The following is a 17451-nucleotide window of genomic DNA, read 5'->3' as shown; positions in this document are numbered from 1 at the left end:
GTTAATTCCAAGGTAACGTATGGTTTTTGGTGCTATTGTAAAGGACTCTTTATTTTTAAAAAAGACTCTTTAATATGTTTCAAGGGAAGTGTATTTGCTCTGTTTATACAGGTTCTACACTCTTCTTGTCAATTTTTATTAGTTTTTGAACATACAGAAAATATTTTGAGAGACTTCCATGGACCAGGCAATGAGTTAATTTATTCCTAGATAAAGTTTTGCTACTAATGTGAATGAAAACTGCTCTCTATAATGTTTTGTGATCATTGCTGATTAATATAGCTCTTTATTTTTATATGTATTTTATAAATATGTATTATATGTATTTTATATGTATTTTATAAATATTCAATTGCTTGTTAATTTTTATATGTATTTTATATGTATTTTATAAATATTCGATTGCTTGTTAATCTTATACTTTTGAGTTATTTCATGTTATCATGAAATTTGTATAACAAATCACATTATCTGCAAATAATGGTAAGTTTGTACCATCCTTTCAAATATTTTAACTTCAAATTTGTATTTCTTTGTAGTATTGGTAATGGATTTCAGAATAGGATAAGTATATTAGTAAGCTTTGAATTAACTATTGATTCAAATGATTAACTATTGATTCAAACTATTAATTCAAATTTTCATTCTTTATGTCTATGTTTTCTCTGTTTTACTTAATTTTTAATTATGAAATCTTTATTTCATTAGACTTTACAAGGAAGCAATTTTTTATATTAATCTACCACTTTTGTGATGGTTTCTCAAATTATTAAATTCTTCCTTTGCCTTATCATATATGTCTTTGTTCTTAATTTTTATTTTATGGACTTAAAAAATATTTTGAATAGGCCACTTAATTAATTTCATTTTCTTTCTTCCCATTTCAATAATAAAGGTTTTTAAGGTATGAATTTTTTTAATTATATGTATGAATGCATCTCCTAAATCTGGGGTGTTCAAAATGACATGATTTTTTAATTTCTAAAAATAGATTTAATTTCTGACCATGAGGTACCTGCCTGCTTGGTACAAACAACTTTTCCAAGTTCCTTACTGTGTTAGACATTACAATGTTGGCTCCCAATGAATCATGCTCCCAGTTTTCAAGCCTTGAATAGTTTCCTCCCATATTGATTCTGGGCTTGGACATGAAACTTTGGCCATGCATCAATATGCATGATGTGAAAAGAGTGTTGATAAGCATTTGTACACTAGGACTTATCTTCTTGGAACTCAGTCTCCATGCTATTCTCCTGAAGAGAGAGGACATATGGAAATACATTCTCTGAAGGATAAAATACCACATGGACAGCCAAGGTAGCCTGGCCAACCTCCCAGCTTAAAGCAGCTAACACTATGTGGAGTAATGAACCACCCAGTCAACTAAAAGAGTCATAAAAAATAATAAATGCTGTTATTTTAAGATCTAAGTGCTGGGAATGTTTGCTATGCAACAATAGAAAACTGAAAATTTTTCTCTTTAAACTTGATCTGACTCAATGATTTTTCGATTTACTAAGTTTCAGAGAAGATTATTGAGAAAGAAGATATTTAAGTCTCCATGTTTCAAATATGCCACCCCACCAAGAAAGCAGTAATGTCTACAGCTAAGTGTGGATTGGAAAGACTTTTTTTTTTCTCTTTTGTTTTCGGTTGCAAATGAACCCTTGCTTCCTTTCAGTATCACTTTATTAGTGATCCAATAGAAACATAGGACATGATTTATTAAATATCAATATTCTCAAAGGTCTTGTATGTAATTTTTAAATATCTTCTTTTGCAAATATAAGACATCATGCACAATATTTAACCAATGGTGATTAATTTGTTATGAACTTTTTAAGTAAATGAGAAATTTGTGTGCCCTCTCCTCAGAAAAATACTTCACAAAGAAACAAATTATTACATAAAATTTCAGCAGTTTCATGGATCTTCTGAGGCAAGATCATGGACACAGTAAGGAAACTATGTAGTGATTTTCAAATACATTTGAGTCAACTAATCTGTCCTCAGATAAAAGCTTACTGGGGAGAAAAAGCAAATAAAATAATAAAAAAAAGAGCTACCATTGTTGAAGCAAAGGTGGTGCCCAGTAACCCACCTGTTGCTTTCAGTCTTCCATTTACCGGCCCCCACACCACATCCCTCTACAGAGCATAGTTTGTAAACACTGTTTTAAAATGACATGATAAAATTAAATACCTAGATGGGTGCCTGGGTGGCTCAGTTGTTTAAGCGTCTGCCTGCCACTCAGGTCATGATCCCAGGGTTCTGGATCCAGTTGCGGCTGGGCCCCTTGCTCAGTGGAGAGTCAGCTTCTCCCTCTGCCCCTCCCCCTGCTTGTGCATTTGGCTAGCGCACAGGAGCGCTCTCTCTCTCACACACACACAAAAATAAAAGAAAATAAAAAGAAAATACTGTGTGAATCACTGTGGACAGAGGCTCAACACGAGACAGCAAATTATCTGCTGCTTTCAAATAAGTTGGGTGGCCACTCTAATTAATTTTACATGTCAACTTGACTGAACCATGGAGTGCCCAGATATTTGGTCTTTGATTTTTCTGGATGTTTCTGTGAGAGTGGTTTTGGAGGAGAGTAACGTTGAGATTGGTAGACTAATAAAGCAGTTTAACTCATCCAATCAGTTATTTAAATAGAACCTTAAAAAGCCTGGTCCTCCCAGAGTAAGAGAGAATTCTGTCTGATGACCTTCAAATTAGGACCTCAGCTATCCTGATTTCATGGCAGCTTCCAGCCTTTGGACAGGAACTGGGGCTGGGCTCTACAGATTTTGGATTTGCCAGCCAATTTCTTATAATAAATCTCCTTGTATATACTACATACTATATATACGCATCTATAAAATAAAGAGCCCTGGAGAACCCTAATACAACCATATATCACCACTGTGCCGAGGACAGAGCAGATCCAACTGTAAATATTAATAGCTCCCCTTTTCCCTGACAGATGCATCCAATGTTTTTGTTTTTGTTTTGTATCATTTTTGCTTTCACAAAGCAGAGGCAAGCCATGTTTGTCTGAAATGTGTTAGGAAAGGGGACCAGTGGTGGCCCCAGCTGAGTGGGTCGTCTGTTTGTTGAGGGCTGCCCTGAGCCAGGCAGTCCCACTGGGGACTAGGCACAAAAGCCCCAGTGGGTGCAAAAGCAACAGGGATGATGGGGCGCCTGGGTGGCACAGCGGTTAAGCGTCTGCCTTTGGCTCAGGGCGTGATCCCGGCATTATGGGATTGAGCCCCACATCAGGCTCCTCCGCTATGAGCCTGCTTCTTCCTCTCCCACTCCCCCTGCTTGTGTTCCCTCTCTTGCTGGCTGTCTCTCTCTCTGTCGAATAAATAAAATAAAATCTTAAAAAAAAAAAAGCAACAGGGATGGCAGTGTGAACACATAATAGGGTGGACTGGCTGAGAAGAGGTGGTTGTTCACCCAGCCCAGGCTATTCTTTCCTGCGCCAGTGGAGGCTGGTGGTGGCTGGTCCCACTGTGTCCTGATTGAATGCCCCTCCCAGCTTCGTCCTGCCCCTTGGGCCTGTTGAGGGTAAATTACCTGTTCATCCACAGAAAGTCCTGGCTCTCAGGTTTGTTCCAGTTGGCACACCAGTATCAAAATGTCCTTGTTCCTCCCCCGGTCAGCCTGTTACCTCTTAAGCAGCCCAGCAGCACTGGCAATGCAGAAGGAGGGCCACAAGTATGCTAGAACATGCCACTTAAATAACCAGAAGAAGAAAAAGTATCAGGTCAAGACAACAGTTCTTATTAAATTAACAAAACTCTCAAAATTTTTTCTTTCTCAAAGTTAGGTTAGCACCATGGTTTAATGGAAAGGCTTCACCTTAGATAGAAGGAAAGCAAACTTTGTTTCACATTCACCTTTTCCTCCACACAAGTGAATCGAAAGTTCTAAAACCTTAAAATATATTACCATTTAAATTCCATCCTATAGGATTATATCTTCACACTTTGGTTCTTTTTCCAATTAATGGTCCATTTGTGGAATGCATATGTAGTTATTTCAGTTCTATATGGCTCATTAGAGAGCCTTCTCAGTGATGGGTTTCATTCCCCTTGGTCTGATATGAATGTATTCATTAAGGACATACCATAAAATAACTAATAAAGTAAATTTTGAACATTTAAAAAGAAGTAATACAGCACAACTTACCTTCCTTAAAAAATAATTTAATCTGTTGTGGCTGTTTTAAAGATTTGAATTCAGGAGAAAATTCTTTACAAGTGGTTTTTATTGTAACTTGAAACCTGACTCCTCATTCAAATGTGCATATTAATGTCTAATGCATATCAGAGTAACTCCTGTGGGAAGAATAAATGTGTTAGGCTGTGCAAGTAGAAAGAAGTAAGAATAAACATGAAAACTGGCAGAGGGTCAGATGGGAGGAACTTCCATTCTATTTATCCATCCTTGAGTAATTTCCCAGTTTGCAATAAACTATTGTCCCATTTAAATAGTAGAGCTGATCATGATTTAGTCTGACTTGTGGATAAAATCCTATGTAAATGTGTTGCTCATTTGAACTGAATCAATTGAAAAAATTCAATTCTTTTTACTTTTCCTTTTCTGTTGTTTCAAGGAGGGGCCAGACTGCACCTTCCTGATTAAAAAGGGATTTCTCCAGCAAAACTCTACTTCAGACACACTGACAGTTTTATACTGAAATAAAACCCTAGATTCTTCATTGGCAAGCAAAAATTAGGTTTTTTCTTCCTCTACTGACAACAGGAAATTAACAGAAAAATATTAAATAAAAAAGTAACTGTCCTAGATGCTACCTATACATGTGAATTATATATGACATATTAAAAGCAAGACTAAGTTATTCATTGACCAACTGTGAGACTGCTCATTTGGTGCTCACCAGCACCATCAATTATAAGTAAATAATAATAATTTGACTGTGTACCAATATCTTGAGATACCTTTCCCTGCTTTAGACCATAACATAATTACCAACGTTTCATTTGTAAGACAAACTCCGTTACATTCACACACATGGTATTAGATCAAGCTCCATTTCCGAGAGCTTGTTGTTCCTCAATCCAACATTTAACATTCAAGTTCAAACCATATAGACAAAACCATCATATTATCCTTAAAGTGCAATGCTAACAAACTTTTGAAGAAATTACCATTTTGAACTTATATTTTCCTGCTTTATTTCTACGAGCTTTTAAGACAGAAATTTTTAAATGAGTATTTCAATATTGGTAAGTGATACAATGATTCTGTTGTTTTCAATATTGCCTAAATCGTATGTAATTGAAAGAGAGACGTGAGACATGGATGCAAAAATCTATTATTCTTAGCCACATATTATCATGGTTATAGAAAACCATAATAATAAAACCATAATAACAAAATATCAAAACATAGTAATAATGCTATAATTTTTATGAAATGTACATCAAAATAGACTTCAAAAGGTCTAAAGTAGACTATAAATAAATAACATGAAATAGTTTCCAATTTGTTCAAGTGGGATTAGGTTTTTAATTGACAGGATGGTGAGTTATAAATAGTCAATTCAGGAGGGAGGTAAGTTGGCCATTTAAGAACATTGTCAGATTTTTGATTCCCTAAATTTGTATGTGTTTTCTCTGTCTTACCTTTCCCATCTCCTCTTTCAGCTATTTACAGCAAGACATTCAGCCTTAGTCTTGCCTGTCATAAATAAACTATACTCCTAGCAATGCATTAAATAACTCTTGCACAGAAGCATATTTATTAAATATTTAAAATATTTATATTCTGTTCTGGCAAGAAGGTTGATTCATGAATATAAGAGCCAGGGTCAGTTGATAAAGTGGTGTCACTCCTAATATTAGCCAACTGGGGCAAGACAGAAGCAATGGGGGAAGGCCTTTGTTTAAAAGTAAGAATGCAGGGGCACCTGGGTGGCTCAGTCAGTTAAGCGTCTGCCTTCAGCTCAGGTCATGATCCCAGCCAGGGTCCTGGGATTGAGCCCTGTGTCAGGATCCCCGCTCAGTGTGAGCCTGCTTCTTTCTCTCCCTCTGCTACTGCCCCTGCTTGTGTGCTCTCTCTCTAAGCATACTAACTTGATATTTTGCTTATAGAAACGGGAAGACAGTGGCAAAAAGAAAAGAAAAATGATTGAGAACTTGGGTTTGGAGCTCACCAAGCAGGATTCCTGAGTAATCTCTCAAAGTAAAATCTGTAAAATCTGCTTAAAAAATGGCTGAACTTACTCCAGATATTATTTTAAACAAGGTGATAACATTGTAATATGGCTATATTTACCACACCTGAGAAATTCACCAGGTGATTTGGTTCAAGTGTCTTAAGCAGAGTGGATATGGCTAGGAGCAGAGTTTTCAAACCCCAATTTTTTACTTACAAATGTCCTTGGGATTTGTAGTAGGCAAATGCAGAGGGCAGGAAGTTGGCAACAGAAAAATAAACAGCAATAAAGCAAGTCATAGGGCAAGGTCAAGCATCTCTCCTGCTGGGCAAAAACAGCATCAGACCCTGAATTATGAAGAAGTGAGGTCCTCATAAGACACTGACAGGAGGAATTGCTAAGACCGATATAGCTGTTGGAAGCCCATGGAAGGGGCATGCTCAAGTGCAGCCAGAACAGTTCTCAATGGCTCAGTACCTATGTGAAGCCAGGAAGCCCAACAATGACTGTGCGTTGATTATTTGCAGGTCCTTTTACTGGCTCTTCCCAGATATCAGACTTCCTTCTTGGGAAACTTTTCTTGGGATCAGCTATCAAAGATTATTCTTTCTGAAAAACCCTCTCCTTTACACATTTTTTTGTCCTCAAGCCATATCTATATAGACATATATAAATATATTTTCTATGTCATTTTCCATATTTCCGTAAGTACTATGGAACTGTTTTCTTCCGCCAAAGACAGAAGACAACTTATCAAAGTCTTTGATCCACCAAATGGGAAGTTTCGTCCTGTGTTTTGTCTGTTCTGCAAACTCACTTCTCCTTTACCATTTCTAAACAAAATCTTTTCTCTCTTCTCATATCCTTTTACAAACAGCACTTAGTAGTCCTTAAAATTCAGTCTGAATGAAGAAAAATAAATTCCCTTTTGTCTTAATCTTCAAATCCAACTAGGTACTAAGATGAAGAAATAGTTGCATTCTTCTAATGCAACAGAGAGAGAGAGAGAGATGAGCATCTATATCCTGCCATATATTTACTGAAGTCTCTGTACTGCCTGCATGCAATAAATAGTAAAACAATAGATAACATTCTATGTTTGAGAACCCAAACTTTGCTTCCCCGGGCTGTCATCCAGAATGGAATGGAGCTGTGGTCTTTGCAGTAAATTTCCAATGTTAAATTCAGACTGCTGTTGTTTATAAGAAAAAACATGTTTCCCTCTATGTTTGCATATCTTTTATCTCCCTATCTATCCTATAACCACAGTACCAAAGTGAATCACACTTACAACAAAGCAGTACAATGTGACTGTACAAGCCAAAAGTGTCCTTGAGTTCTCCACACAGAATGGCAGCAGCAGTGATAATTAAGGGTTTTTAAACCTCCAAAGGGTGAATGAAACCCAGGAGCCTGAATAGACTGCTAGACTCCTTTCAACCTGTGCTTTAATTTAGTACATTTCCCTCTAAGCCAAAACCAAAGAGGTAACAGTAAGACAACTTACCCAAGTTCTTACCTCATTGAACGGCAAGTTTTAGAAAAGTCTTTGTGCCTCCCTGACACTAGTCCTCTACATTTCTAAAACCATTTGTATGTCTCCCATGGGGAAGACAGGTCACTTACTTGATCCCTCTTTTCGATGCTTCTTAGATATCCAAGGCTTCTCTATTTTCTTTGACCTTCAGAGTTCTGTAGATCTGATGGTCCAATGGCCCTGTGTCTCTGTAGCTTCTGAAGCCAATTTATTAGCACATTTCTCCCCCAACATTATCTTGGTGAAGTTTTCCTAAACTTGGAGCTCCACCATCTCACAAAGCTGTACCACTCCCCTGTGCCACCTACTGCATTCCCCCTGAATTTCAACACCTACTAGAAAAAGACTAGATTTGCAAAATCCCAGTCTGAACTTGATCTATGAAACTTTTGGCCCACTGAGAGTACTACTTCACCCCCATCTCCTCTGTACAGTTGCTTTCCATCAACTCTCCTCCCTCACTTTGTCCATATTTGTTTACAGCATAAAAGTGAGTTCTGACATGAAGCTGTTACTAAAAAAGAACACATTTATTTTCATTATTTGCATTCTCTGCCCTTTAGAATTAGGCTCAGATAACTGTAATGTTGAATTATGATATATTCAAGTTTTCAAAAATGATCAGCACTCATCTCCTCTATCAACAAAAGATTGAGTTTGGCAATCTGAGAATTATATACAATTAGGGTAGAAACACAGGTGTTGCCAAACATTAGTGCTGCAGAATACCATTTTTTAATAGTATCACCTGCAGCCCTAGAGTGATATTATTTCCTTGTAAGCAAACATTTTTTCAGTTAATCCCACATTGGATCATACCTCTGTCAATGTCTGTAATGAAGGTGAGCAGTTTGTTTTTGGCCCCAGGACATGCTGTAAGAAATAAAATGTGCAACCTCCACTGTGCCTTGGGGAAGCATTTAGACATCTGTACATTTTACATAGTCTTTCCTATGTTGCCATAGAGAGTACCATCTTGTCTTCTTCTTTGGTAGCTCTGGGGTAATATACAAAGCTGGTTTTGAGATATGAAATGCCAACTGGAGACCTCTCAAAGTGTTCTCAAATATAATTCACTTCTTTGGAAATAGCGATTATCAGTTCTTCCAAAATATGACTTAATTACGTACTTACATAAAATGTCATCATCCTAGTACACTTGACATTTTTAACACATATTCTATTCCTGTCATCTATATCAATGACAAATGACAGAATAAAGGCCTACTTAAAAATTATATCATCTGAGACATTTTATATAATTATGGGCAATTAGAATTTATAAAACATTTAAATGAATTTAGCTTTTCTTTAAGAGCCCAGTAAGCTCATAAAAAAGCTAAAGCAAGCACTGAATACTCAATCTATTAATCAAAAGGCCTAGTGAGGAGAAGCAGGCACTAGCCTGAGTCATGGCACCATCACCACCTCACCTTTTACCGCGGATGGGCCCCTCATCCTCCTCAAGATTGCTTCTTCGCCAGCAAGACTAAATGGTGAAATTAGAAGCTTTCTAAGATTCTTTCAAGCAACAAATTCATAATCTCTTAATATATACTGGGGATCTATAAGTCCAGAACTTGCTAGATGCTATGAGGGGTCTAGACACAGCTCTTATCTTGAGTTCCTTACAGTCTACTTTTGTAAGAAAGAGGGAAAACATGAGGAGTGCAATAAAGGGCAATTAATAAATAATTACCAGAGTATTTACTAGACAATTGATGGTAGCTAACCAGAGTTATAGAAACTGAAAAAAGACAGGAAGAAGTAGTGGGAATTCTATATTTAAATTTAAGAAGAACATCCAGATTCTCTTTGGGTTAACTACAGCCTGCTTTTCCTAGAAAACCTACTACTGGATGAAATTATAACCAATTCAATATATATTTATTGAATATTTTCTACAACTTATTTCAACATATGATTTTCCAACCTATTTCATTTCATCACTGTCAGTTCTTCTATTAAACTTTGAATCCTAACCTCTTTGGAGTTGTTAGTGCTCCCTTGGTCTGAGCAGTCACTCAGTGTTACGCAGCAACAGAGTGGTGTGGGAGAGTTGGAATGCAGTTGCCTGACTCTAGGTTTCATTCTCCCATAGGCCTGCTGCCTCTGTGACAACACGCTCCCAGGTGAGCTCCCTCTCAGCAGTGCTGCCTGCACACCCTGCCACAATAAACTTCCTCAGTTCACTCTTCCCCCTATAGGTCCCATCAGACTATACCAAGCCATCTAGGCAAGGAAGAACCTTAGAAATCACCTAATTCTATTTCTCGCCACCAGCCACAGACACAGCTGGTAGCAACTGCAGAATGGAAGGGTCCAGTATTATGAAGTGATTACTTAGTGTATGGATGCTGGCAGGACTTCATCACAAATAGGGACTTTTCCCATAATCAACCAACATTAACTCCCTGTTTTATAAAATCAAAATATAATTCCTATGTTATAGGTTATCATGAAAAATAAATGAGATAAAGTCTGTGCCTGGTATACAGTAAGTGTTTAATACTGTATTAGCCGTGTCTTTTTCTTTTCTGTATTTGGATGCTTTGGCATCTGGGACCTTGCTGACCTGGGAGGAATAGCAACTACTTGCCTATGTGGGCACTTTTCAGATGCAAACCAATCAGATCCCACAAATCCAACCACTTTATCAGTCTCTCACATTCCAGGCCACTTTTCACTTTCTGCTAGAGCCAAATACAAGTTTATGGGGGACAACCCCTATACCCCAAAGCCTACTGAAATCAAACTAACCAATCCCAAGGGTGCTTATCTTGCCTTATTCATTTCTTCCCACAAATAAAAGAACTCATGCATATTTTCCTCTTACTTCCTCTGCCTTCCAACCAACCCTGGTACTTCCCTGTACGACTCTCCCTGCCTGGTGCCATGCCTCCTGTTGCTTTTTTTTAATTAAGATTTTATTTATTCATTTGAGAGAGATATAGCAAGAGAGAGCATGAGGAAAGGGGGAGAGTGGGGAGAGGAAGAAGCAGGGTCCCCGCTGAGCAGGGAGCCCGACATGGGACTCAATCCCAGGACCCTGGGATCATGACCCAAGCCGAAGGCAGACACTTAACCAACTGAGCCACCCAGGCATCACCCATGCCTCCTGCTTCTAAGGATCTGTGAATACAATAAACTTCTTCCTTTCTGATGGTCACTTCCACGCCTACATGTCTTACCTTACCTGATTAAAACAAATCCTGGCTCTCCTTAAAACAAATGCATATTCGTTTTCCCTTTCCTGAGCCTTTCCAAGTGATGGATAGCTTATCTTTAAACTTGAGCATCCTCCAACTGTGACTCCTAGAATTCTCTCCTGCCGTAGGAAACTGACAACCAAGATATTATGTTTTATGTACCAATGGCCTGCCTTCCCTGTCCCTCTTTCAATCTATACATTCAGTCTCAGGGAGAGTTCCACATTTTACAAGTGATTTTGCCACATCTCAAGTCCTTTCTCTCTCTGATCTGATGTTCTGACCTATCTTCTATCTTTTCCCTATGTAGTTTTCTTTCCTTAGAATAAACAAAACTTGGTTTCAGTCACAAGTCTAGAAGATTTGTCTGTGTAGGTGTTCCAAAACTGTCATCTTACCAAATCCAAACCTCTCAACACACCCAAAAATGAAAGTCAGAATTGGGTTAAGAGCAAGAACAATGGATTTAAAAAGATTTTATTTTAAAAACTGATTTAGACTATCTGCAGTTCTTGGAAAAATTGCTTAGCCTCTCTGAGACCTAATTTTTTTTTACTTGTAGAGATAATAATAGTATTCATATCACAGGGTTATAAAAATTAAATGAGATAATATATGTAAAGTGCCTGATACGTAATATGCCCTAAAAAGAGTAGCTATTATTGGTATGATTTTAATTGTGTTTGTTATTATGGCAATATTAGTAGTAGTGGTTATTTTAAAAATAAGGCAATCTCTGAAAACAAACTCTGGAAGCACCTTTAAAATGCTTCTAGTGTCAGCTTGTAAGAGTGTGGCTTAATATCTGGCTTTAAAATAAGGTATATTTTCACCTATCTCTATCTATATTTAAAGAAAAGTCCAACTATTTAAGAATGTACAATGCATAGGGAATTCTTACTGGTTCAAACATATTTATTAAAGGAATAAGTATCCATTCATTGGATGCATGAGTGTGTATTTGCTTAAAAAAATGTCTACTACCTCCAAATATACAAAAGAAAAACAGGGGCACCTGGGTGGCTCAGTCAGTTAAGTGTCCTCCTCCTGCTTTTGGCTCAGGTCATGATCTCAGGGTTGTGAGATCGAGCTCTCTCCCATTGGGCTCTGCACTCAGTGCAGAGACTGCTTGAGATTCTCTCTCTCCCTCTGCCCCTCCACTCCATACACACACACTCTCTCTAAAATAAATAAATCTTAAAAAAAAAAGAAAAACATTATTTTATTTTTGTGTAACTCTGCATAGGTCATTTTTTTCTTACACATTGTCATTTGATCCTTACAAAAATCTAGCAATATGAGAGTAAAAGGAATGACATGGGCATAAAAACACCATTATCATCATTTTACACATGAAGAAACTGAGGGAAAGTAATTTGAAATTAGTAGAATGCCTAGCTTCATATATAAATGATTTTCATAACAACCCTGACTACTCCACTGAAATGACTCTTGTGAAGGCCACTTAATATCTCCACGTTACAAAGTCCATTAGTCAGTTCTATGTCTTTATCTTACTAAAGCATTTGACAACATTGAACACTTCTCCCTTCTGAAATATTTTCTTCATTTAACTTGACACTGAATTACCTAATTTTTGTTCCCACTTTCTCCTGCCTTCTTGGTCTCTTTTTGGTGGATGCACCTCCTACTCCTGATTTTAAAATTATGGAGTAGCTCAGATCCTTCTCTTCTCTCTGTAATTGCCCTTTAGAGGAGTCCTACTGCTTTAAACATCATCTAAATGTTGGTAATACTAACACCAGAGCTCAGTATGAAAAAATAAAGAGAACACAGACTGAAAAAAAAAAAAAAACCGAACAGAGCCTTGGAGACCTGTAGGAATATAACAGAAAGATTCAACATTCCTATCATCGGAGTCCCAGAAGGTAATGAGGAAGTGGGGCTGAAAAGGGTATTCGCAGAAATAATGGCTGAAAACATCCCTAATTTGGCAAAAGACACAAATCTACAGATTCGAGAAACGAAGTGAAACTTAGAAAGGATAAACCCAAATAAATCCTTGGGAAGACCCATCATAATTAAGCTTCTGAAAAATAACACAAAATAAACATTTTGAGAGCAGTCAGAGAGAAGTGATGCATTACTTATAGGAGAACACTCATTGTAATGACAGTGTTGGGTTTTGTTTTGTTTTTTTTCCATGTGGAACTGTAGAGAGCAGAAGGAAGTAGCTAAATTTCAATATTATGTTTTTTCCCCCAACAAATAGGAAGAATCATTAACTCTCATTGGATATATGGAGAAAAGTCTGCTGCTACTAACCTAGAAGCAAACTAGATCAAGTTGGAATGTGAGAAGCAGCTCTCTGCAAATCAGTGCCTGAAGTTCCACTGGAGGCATTTCCTTGAGGGGTCTCCTGGGTCTTCGTTAAGTGAATATCTTATTTAACACACAGCCTACATATTAAGTCCTAAGAAGGGTTTCTAAATTTCAGAGAGTCTATCCAAACATTTTCACTATGTGCAGTAACCATCAGAGAGAAACTTAATTTTATTTATGTAGATTAGTCGGATAGCAATTCTAGCTTGGGGTTTCATGCCTTTTACAGATGCATGCTCAATTTCCAATGGTGTACTAAAATCTTAAGTCTTACCAGGCACTGCCTCTGAACAAGGACAGTCATGCTGAAAATATACACAGTATTTCTTTTTGTGGATATATATCAAATATAGTTTTTAGATTTCCTCATAAGATTAGAAACCCCACTGAAAGACTGCTCAATATTTACATGATAGGGAACTACTAGGAAAGGGTGAGGGGAAATAAGGCTGCTAATTGGAGTTTCTTTAAAAGTTACTGCCATTATGTGGCCTCGACATTTCATTTTACTTAAAGTATGCTTGTTTTATACCTACAAAAATTCTTTTGAAATGATTAGGCAGTTAATAAGTCTTTTGAGAACTAAAGGCAGTCTTTTAAGTGTGCAGGGTATTCCAGCATTGCCCCTGATAGTATATCCTCAATGAAATGTAACTCGAAAATGGATTTTCTTATCATCCATGAAAAAGTATAAACTTAATCTAGTTTCAATTTCTTTATCTCAATACCCTTTTAATTGACACTTTGCCTCACCTAATGAAAAAGCACCCTCTCCACAATCACAACTATTAGAATCTTATTTTGGCCTTGTCAAGACTAACTGACAGCAAGTTGAGGCTTAAACACTGATAGTTGAAAATCTTCTAATCCAAAAGCCAGTAAAAATCTTCAGTATCCTGACTGCATATATATCTATTATTCTTTATACCTAACTTCAAGAGGATTTAAAATGACAGATAACAAGATTCAAGAAACCCTTAATGCACTTTAATTCTAGCTTTAAAAGGCTTAGGCACTGTGATTTTTTTTCCTCTAAAATATATTTAAATATAGAAAAGGAGCTAAAGGTAAGTTATACAGACTTCTTAAAGCATACCATTTACTGCCTTTTAAAAAATAATTCAATTTGTCCACCATCCATGAAAAAAAAGTATGAGCCCAAAGCTATGATTGAGCATATCAAAATTCCAGACCTCAAAGAACAAATACTCAAGATATAGAGCATATCCACTGGGATATAGCTGATCATAACTCTCCATTAGCAGCCAAAAGCAAAGTAAATCCATAACAAGTAAGTCTACAAGTTTCTGAAAGGCCCAATCCTATTTTGTTAAATAGCATAAAACTGTGATGCTGGTGGTGAAATCAGAGTTCCACTGGAGATTAGAGAATATATTAAATAGCACATAACTCATCTAAATGATACAATACCATGCTTAAATTAAAAATCACAGTATAGGGGCACCTGGGTGGCACAGTCGGTTAGGAATCTGACTCTTGGTTACAGCTCATGTCATAATCTTACAGTCATGAGACTGGGCCCCATGTCAGGCTCTGCACTCAGCACAGAGTCTACTTGGGACTCTTTCTCTCCCTCCCTCTGCCCCTCCCTGCCATGCTGTCTCTCAGTCACTGTCTCTCTAAAATAAATAAATAAATCTTTTTAAAAAAATCACAGTACACACAAAGGTGGGAAAATGCTTACTCTATACTGCGAAGGAAAAAATATGAAATTGTGGCCACAGCAATTCTTGCTAGACACATCTCCAATGGCAAAGGGAAACAAAGGCAAAAATGAACTACTGGGACCTCATCAAGATAAAAAGCTTATGCACAGCAAATGAAACTGTCGACAAAACCAAAGACAACCTACAGAATAGGAGAAGATATTTGCAAATGTCTTATCAGATAAAGGGCTAGTTTCCAAAATCTATAAGGAACTTAACAAACTCAACACCGAGAGAACAAATTAACCAATCGAGAAATGGGCAGAAGACATGAACAGACATTTCTCTAAAGAAGACATACAAATGGCCAACAGACACATGAAAACATGCTCCACGTCACTTGGCATCAGGGAAATACAAATCAAAACCACAATGAGATACCACCTCACACCAGTCAGAATGGCTAAAATTAACCACTCAGGAAATGACAGATGTTGGTGAGGATGTAGAGAAAGGGGAACTCTCTTACATTGTTGGTGGAAATGCAAGCTGGCGCAGCGACTCTGGAAAACAGTATGGAGTTTCCTCAAAAAGTTGAAAATAGAGCTACCTGTTGGGGTTAATGTAGAGTATGAAATCAGCCATAATACCTGGCTCGCTAAAATCTAACACAGAGGCCACTGGAGGTGAGGGAAGGTTTCGGAGAAGAGTGTAGGCCTTTGGAATGCAAAGGCCTGCGTGACCACTCTACCATTGGAATGCTGCGGGGCGTTGTCTTCCAGAGGCTTTCTAAGCCCAAACAGCCACTCTGTGATCTAAGAGATGTATGAAGATTAGCCTATCATATCTTTTCTGTAAACAAAGCCTCCCAGTTTCAGTAAGACCCCTTGTTACACATTCCGTGCTTGAGAAACAGTGAAAAGGATTTGTGATTATCCTGAAGGACCAATAAAAGCAGAGCAAAGAAGAGCAAAGGGTCTTCGTCTCTGAGTGTTGACCCTCTTGCCTTCTCCTCTCTTTCACAGCAAAGTTTGGAGTGATCTTTCATCCATCGGTATAGGGATTGCTGGCCATTCCCGGCAGCTACCCTATGACCCAGCAATTGCGCTACTAGGTATTTACCCCAAAGATACAAATGTAGTGATCAGAAGGGGCACCTACGCCCAATGTTTACAGCAGCAATGTCCACAATAGCCAAATTATGGAAAGAGCTCAGATGTCCATCAACAGATGAATGGATAAAGAAGATGTGGTATATATATACATATATACACATATAAGTATATATGTATACATACACACACACATATACACAGAATACTACTCACCCATCCAAAAAAAATGAAATCTTGCCATTTGCAAGATGTGGATAGAACTAGAAGGTATTATGTTAAGGGAAATAAGTCAATCAGAGAAAGAAAATTATCATATGATCTCACTCATATGTGGAATTTAAGAACAAAACAGGATCATAGGGGAAGGGAGGGAAAAAAATAAAACAAGATGAAATTAGAGAGGCAGACAAACCATAAGAGACTCTTAATCTTAGGAAACAAACTGAGGATTGCTGGAGGGGAAGGGGGAGGGGGATGCGGTAACTTGGTGATGGACATTAAAGAGAGCATGTGATATAATGAGCACTGCTAATACCTAAGACTGACGAATCACTTAACTCTACCTCTGAAACTAGTAATACACTATATGTTAACAAACTGAATTTAAATTAAAAAAAAAGAAAAGAAAACTATGAAATTATATTTCTTTTTTTTTTAAGATTTTATTTATTTATTTGACAGAGATAGAGACAGCCAGCGAGAGAGGGAACACAAGCAGGGGGAGTGGGAGAGGAAGAAGCAGGCTCATAGCAGAGGAGCCTGATGTGGGGCTCGATCCCATAACGCTGGGATCACGCCCTCAGCCGAAGGCAGACGCCTAACCGCTGTGCCACCCAGGCACCCCTGAAATTATATTTCTAGTAGCATCCAGATTTTTAATTATCTCTCTTATTCTCATTTATTGCTTTGTATTCATATATGATTCAAATATGTGTATGTAAATATACATGTAAACCCTGATTGTGAGTCACAGTTGAGTTTTTACCAATTTTCCCAAATGACCAGTTGTCTCATTTTACTGAGTTTATCATACTATTTTTTGCCTCTAGGAGTGATGATTTTCCTTTAGTAAATTAAAAAGACAGAATTTACAAGTGACATCACCAAGATGGATGAATGTCTCCTGATGAATGAATGGATTTTAAAATGTGATACACACACACATATGTGTGTGTGTGCGCACACAATGAAATATTACTCAGCTATAAAAAAAAAAAAAGGAAATCCTGCCATCCTCAAGGACAGATACAGAAAGGTCAAATACAGAAAGTAAAGTACTGCATGACCTCACTTATATGTGGAATCCAAAAACATCAAATTCATCAAAACAGTAGAATGGTGGTTGCCAGTGGCTGGGGGCAGAGAATATAAATAGGGAAATGTTGGTCACATGCTACAAATATTCACT

General features: G+C 37.4%; 1 long non-coding RNA gene across 1 annotated transcript in view; it reads right to left on the bottom strand.

Annotated features, from left to right (window-relative positions):
- Positions 1-3380: 3380 nt before the first annotated feature.
- LOC117803843 overlaps positions 3381-17451 on the bottom strand; it is a 167055-nt gene continuing 152984 nt past the window's right edge. The window contains exons 3-4 of the long non-coding RNA XR_004627977.1: positions 4180-4328; positions 3381-3723 (exon numbers count right to left, since the gene is read on the bottom strand). This is a non-coding gene — a long non-coding RNA (uncharacterized LOC117803843). The remainder of the gene's footprint in view (positions 3724-4179; positions 4329-17451) is intronic.

This window comes from Ailuropoda melanoleuca, chromosome 9, assembly GCF_002007445.2.
Source record: "Ailuropoda melanoleuca isolate Jingjing chromosome 9, ASM200744v2, whole genome shotgun sequence".
Taxonomy (NCBI): Eukaryota; Metazoa; Chordata; class Mammalia; order Carnivora; family Ursidae; genus Ailuropoda; species Ailuropoda melanoleuca.
The sequence above is the reverse complement of the archived record's forward strand: the minus strand, read 5'-3'. Positions and strand labels throughout refer to the sequence as shown.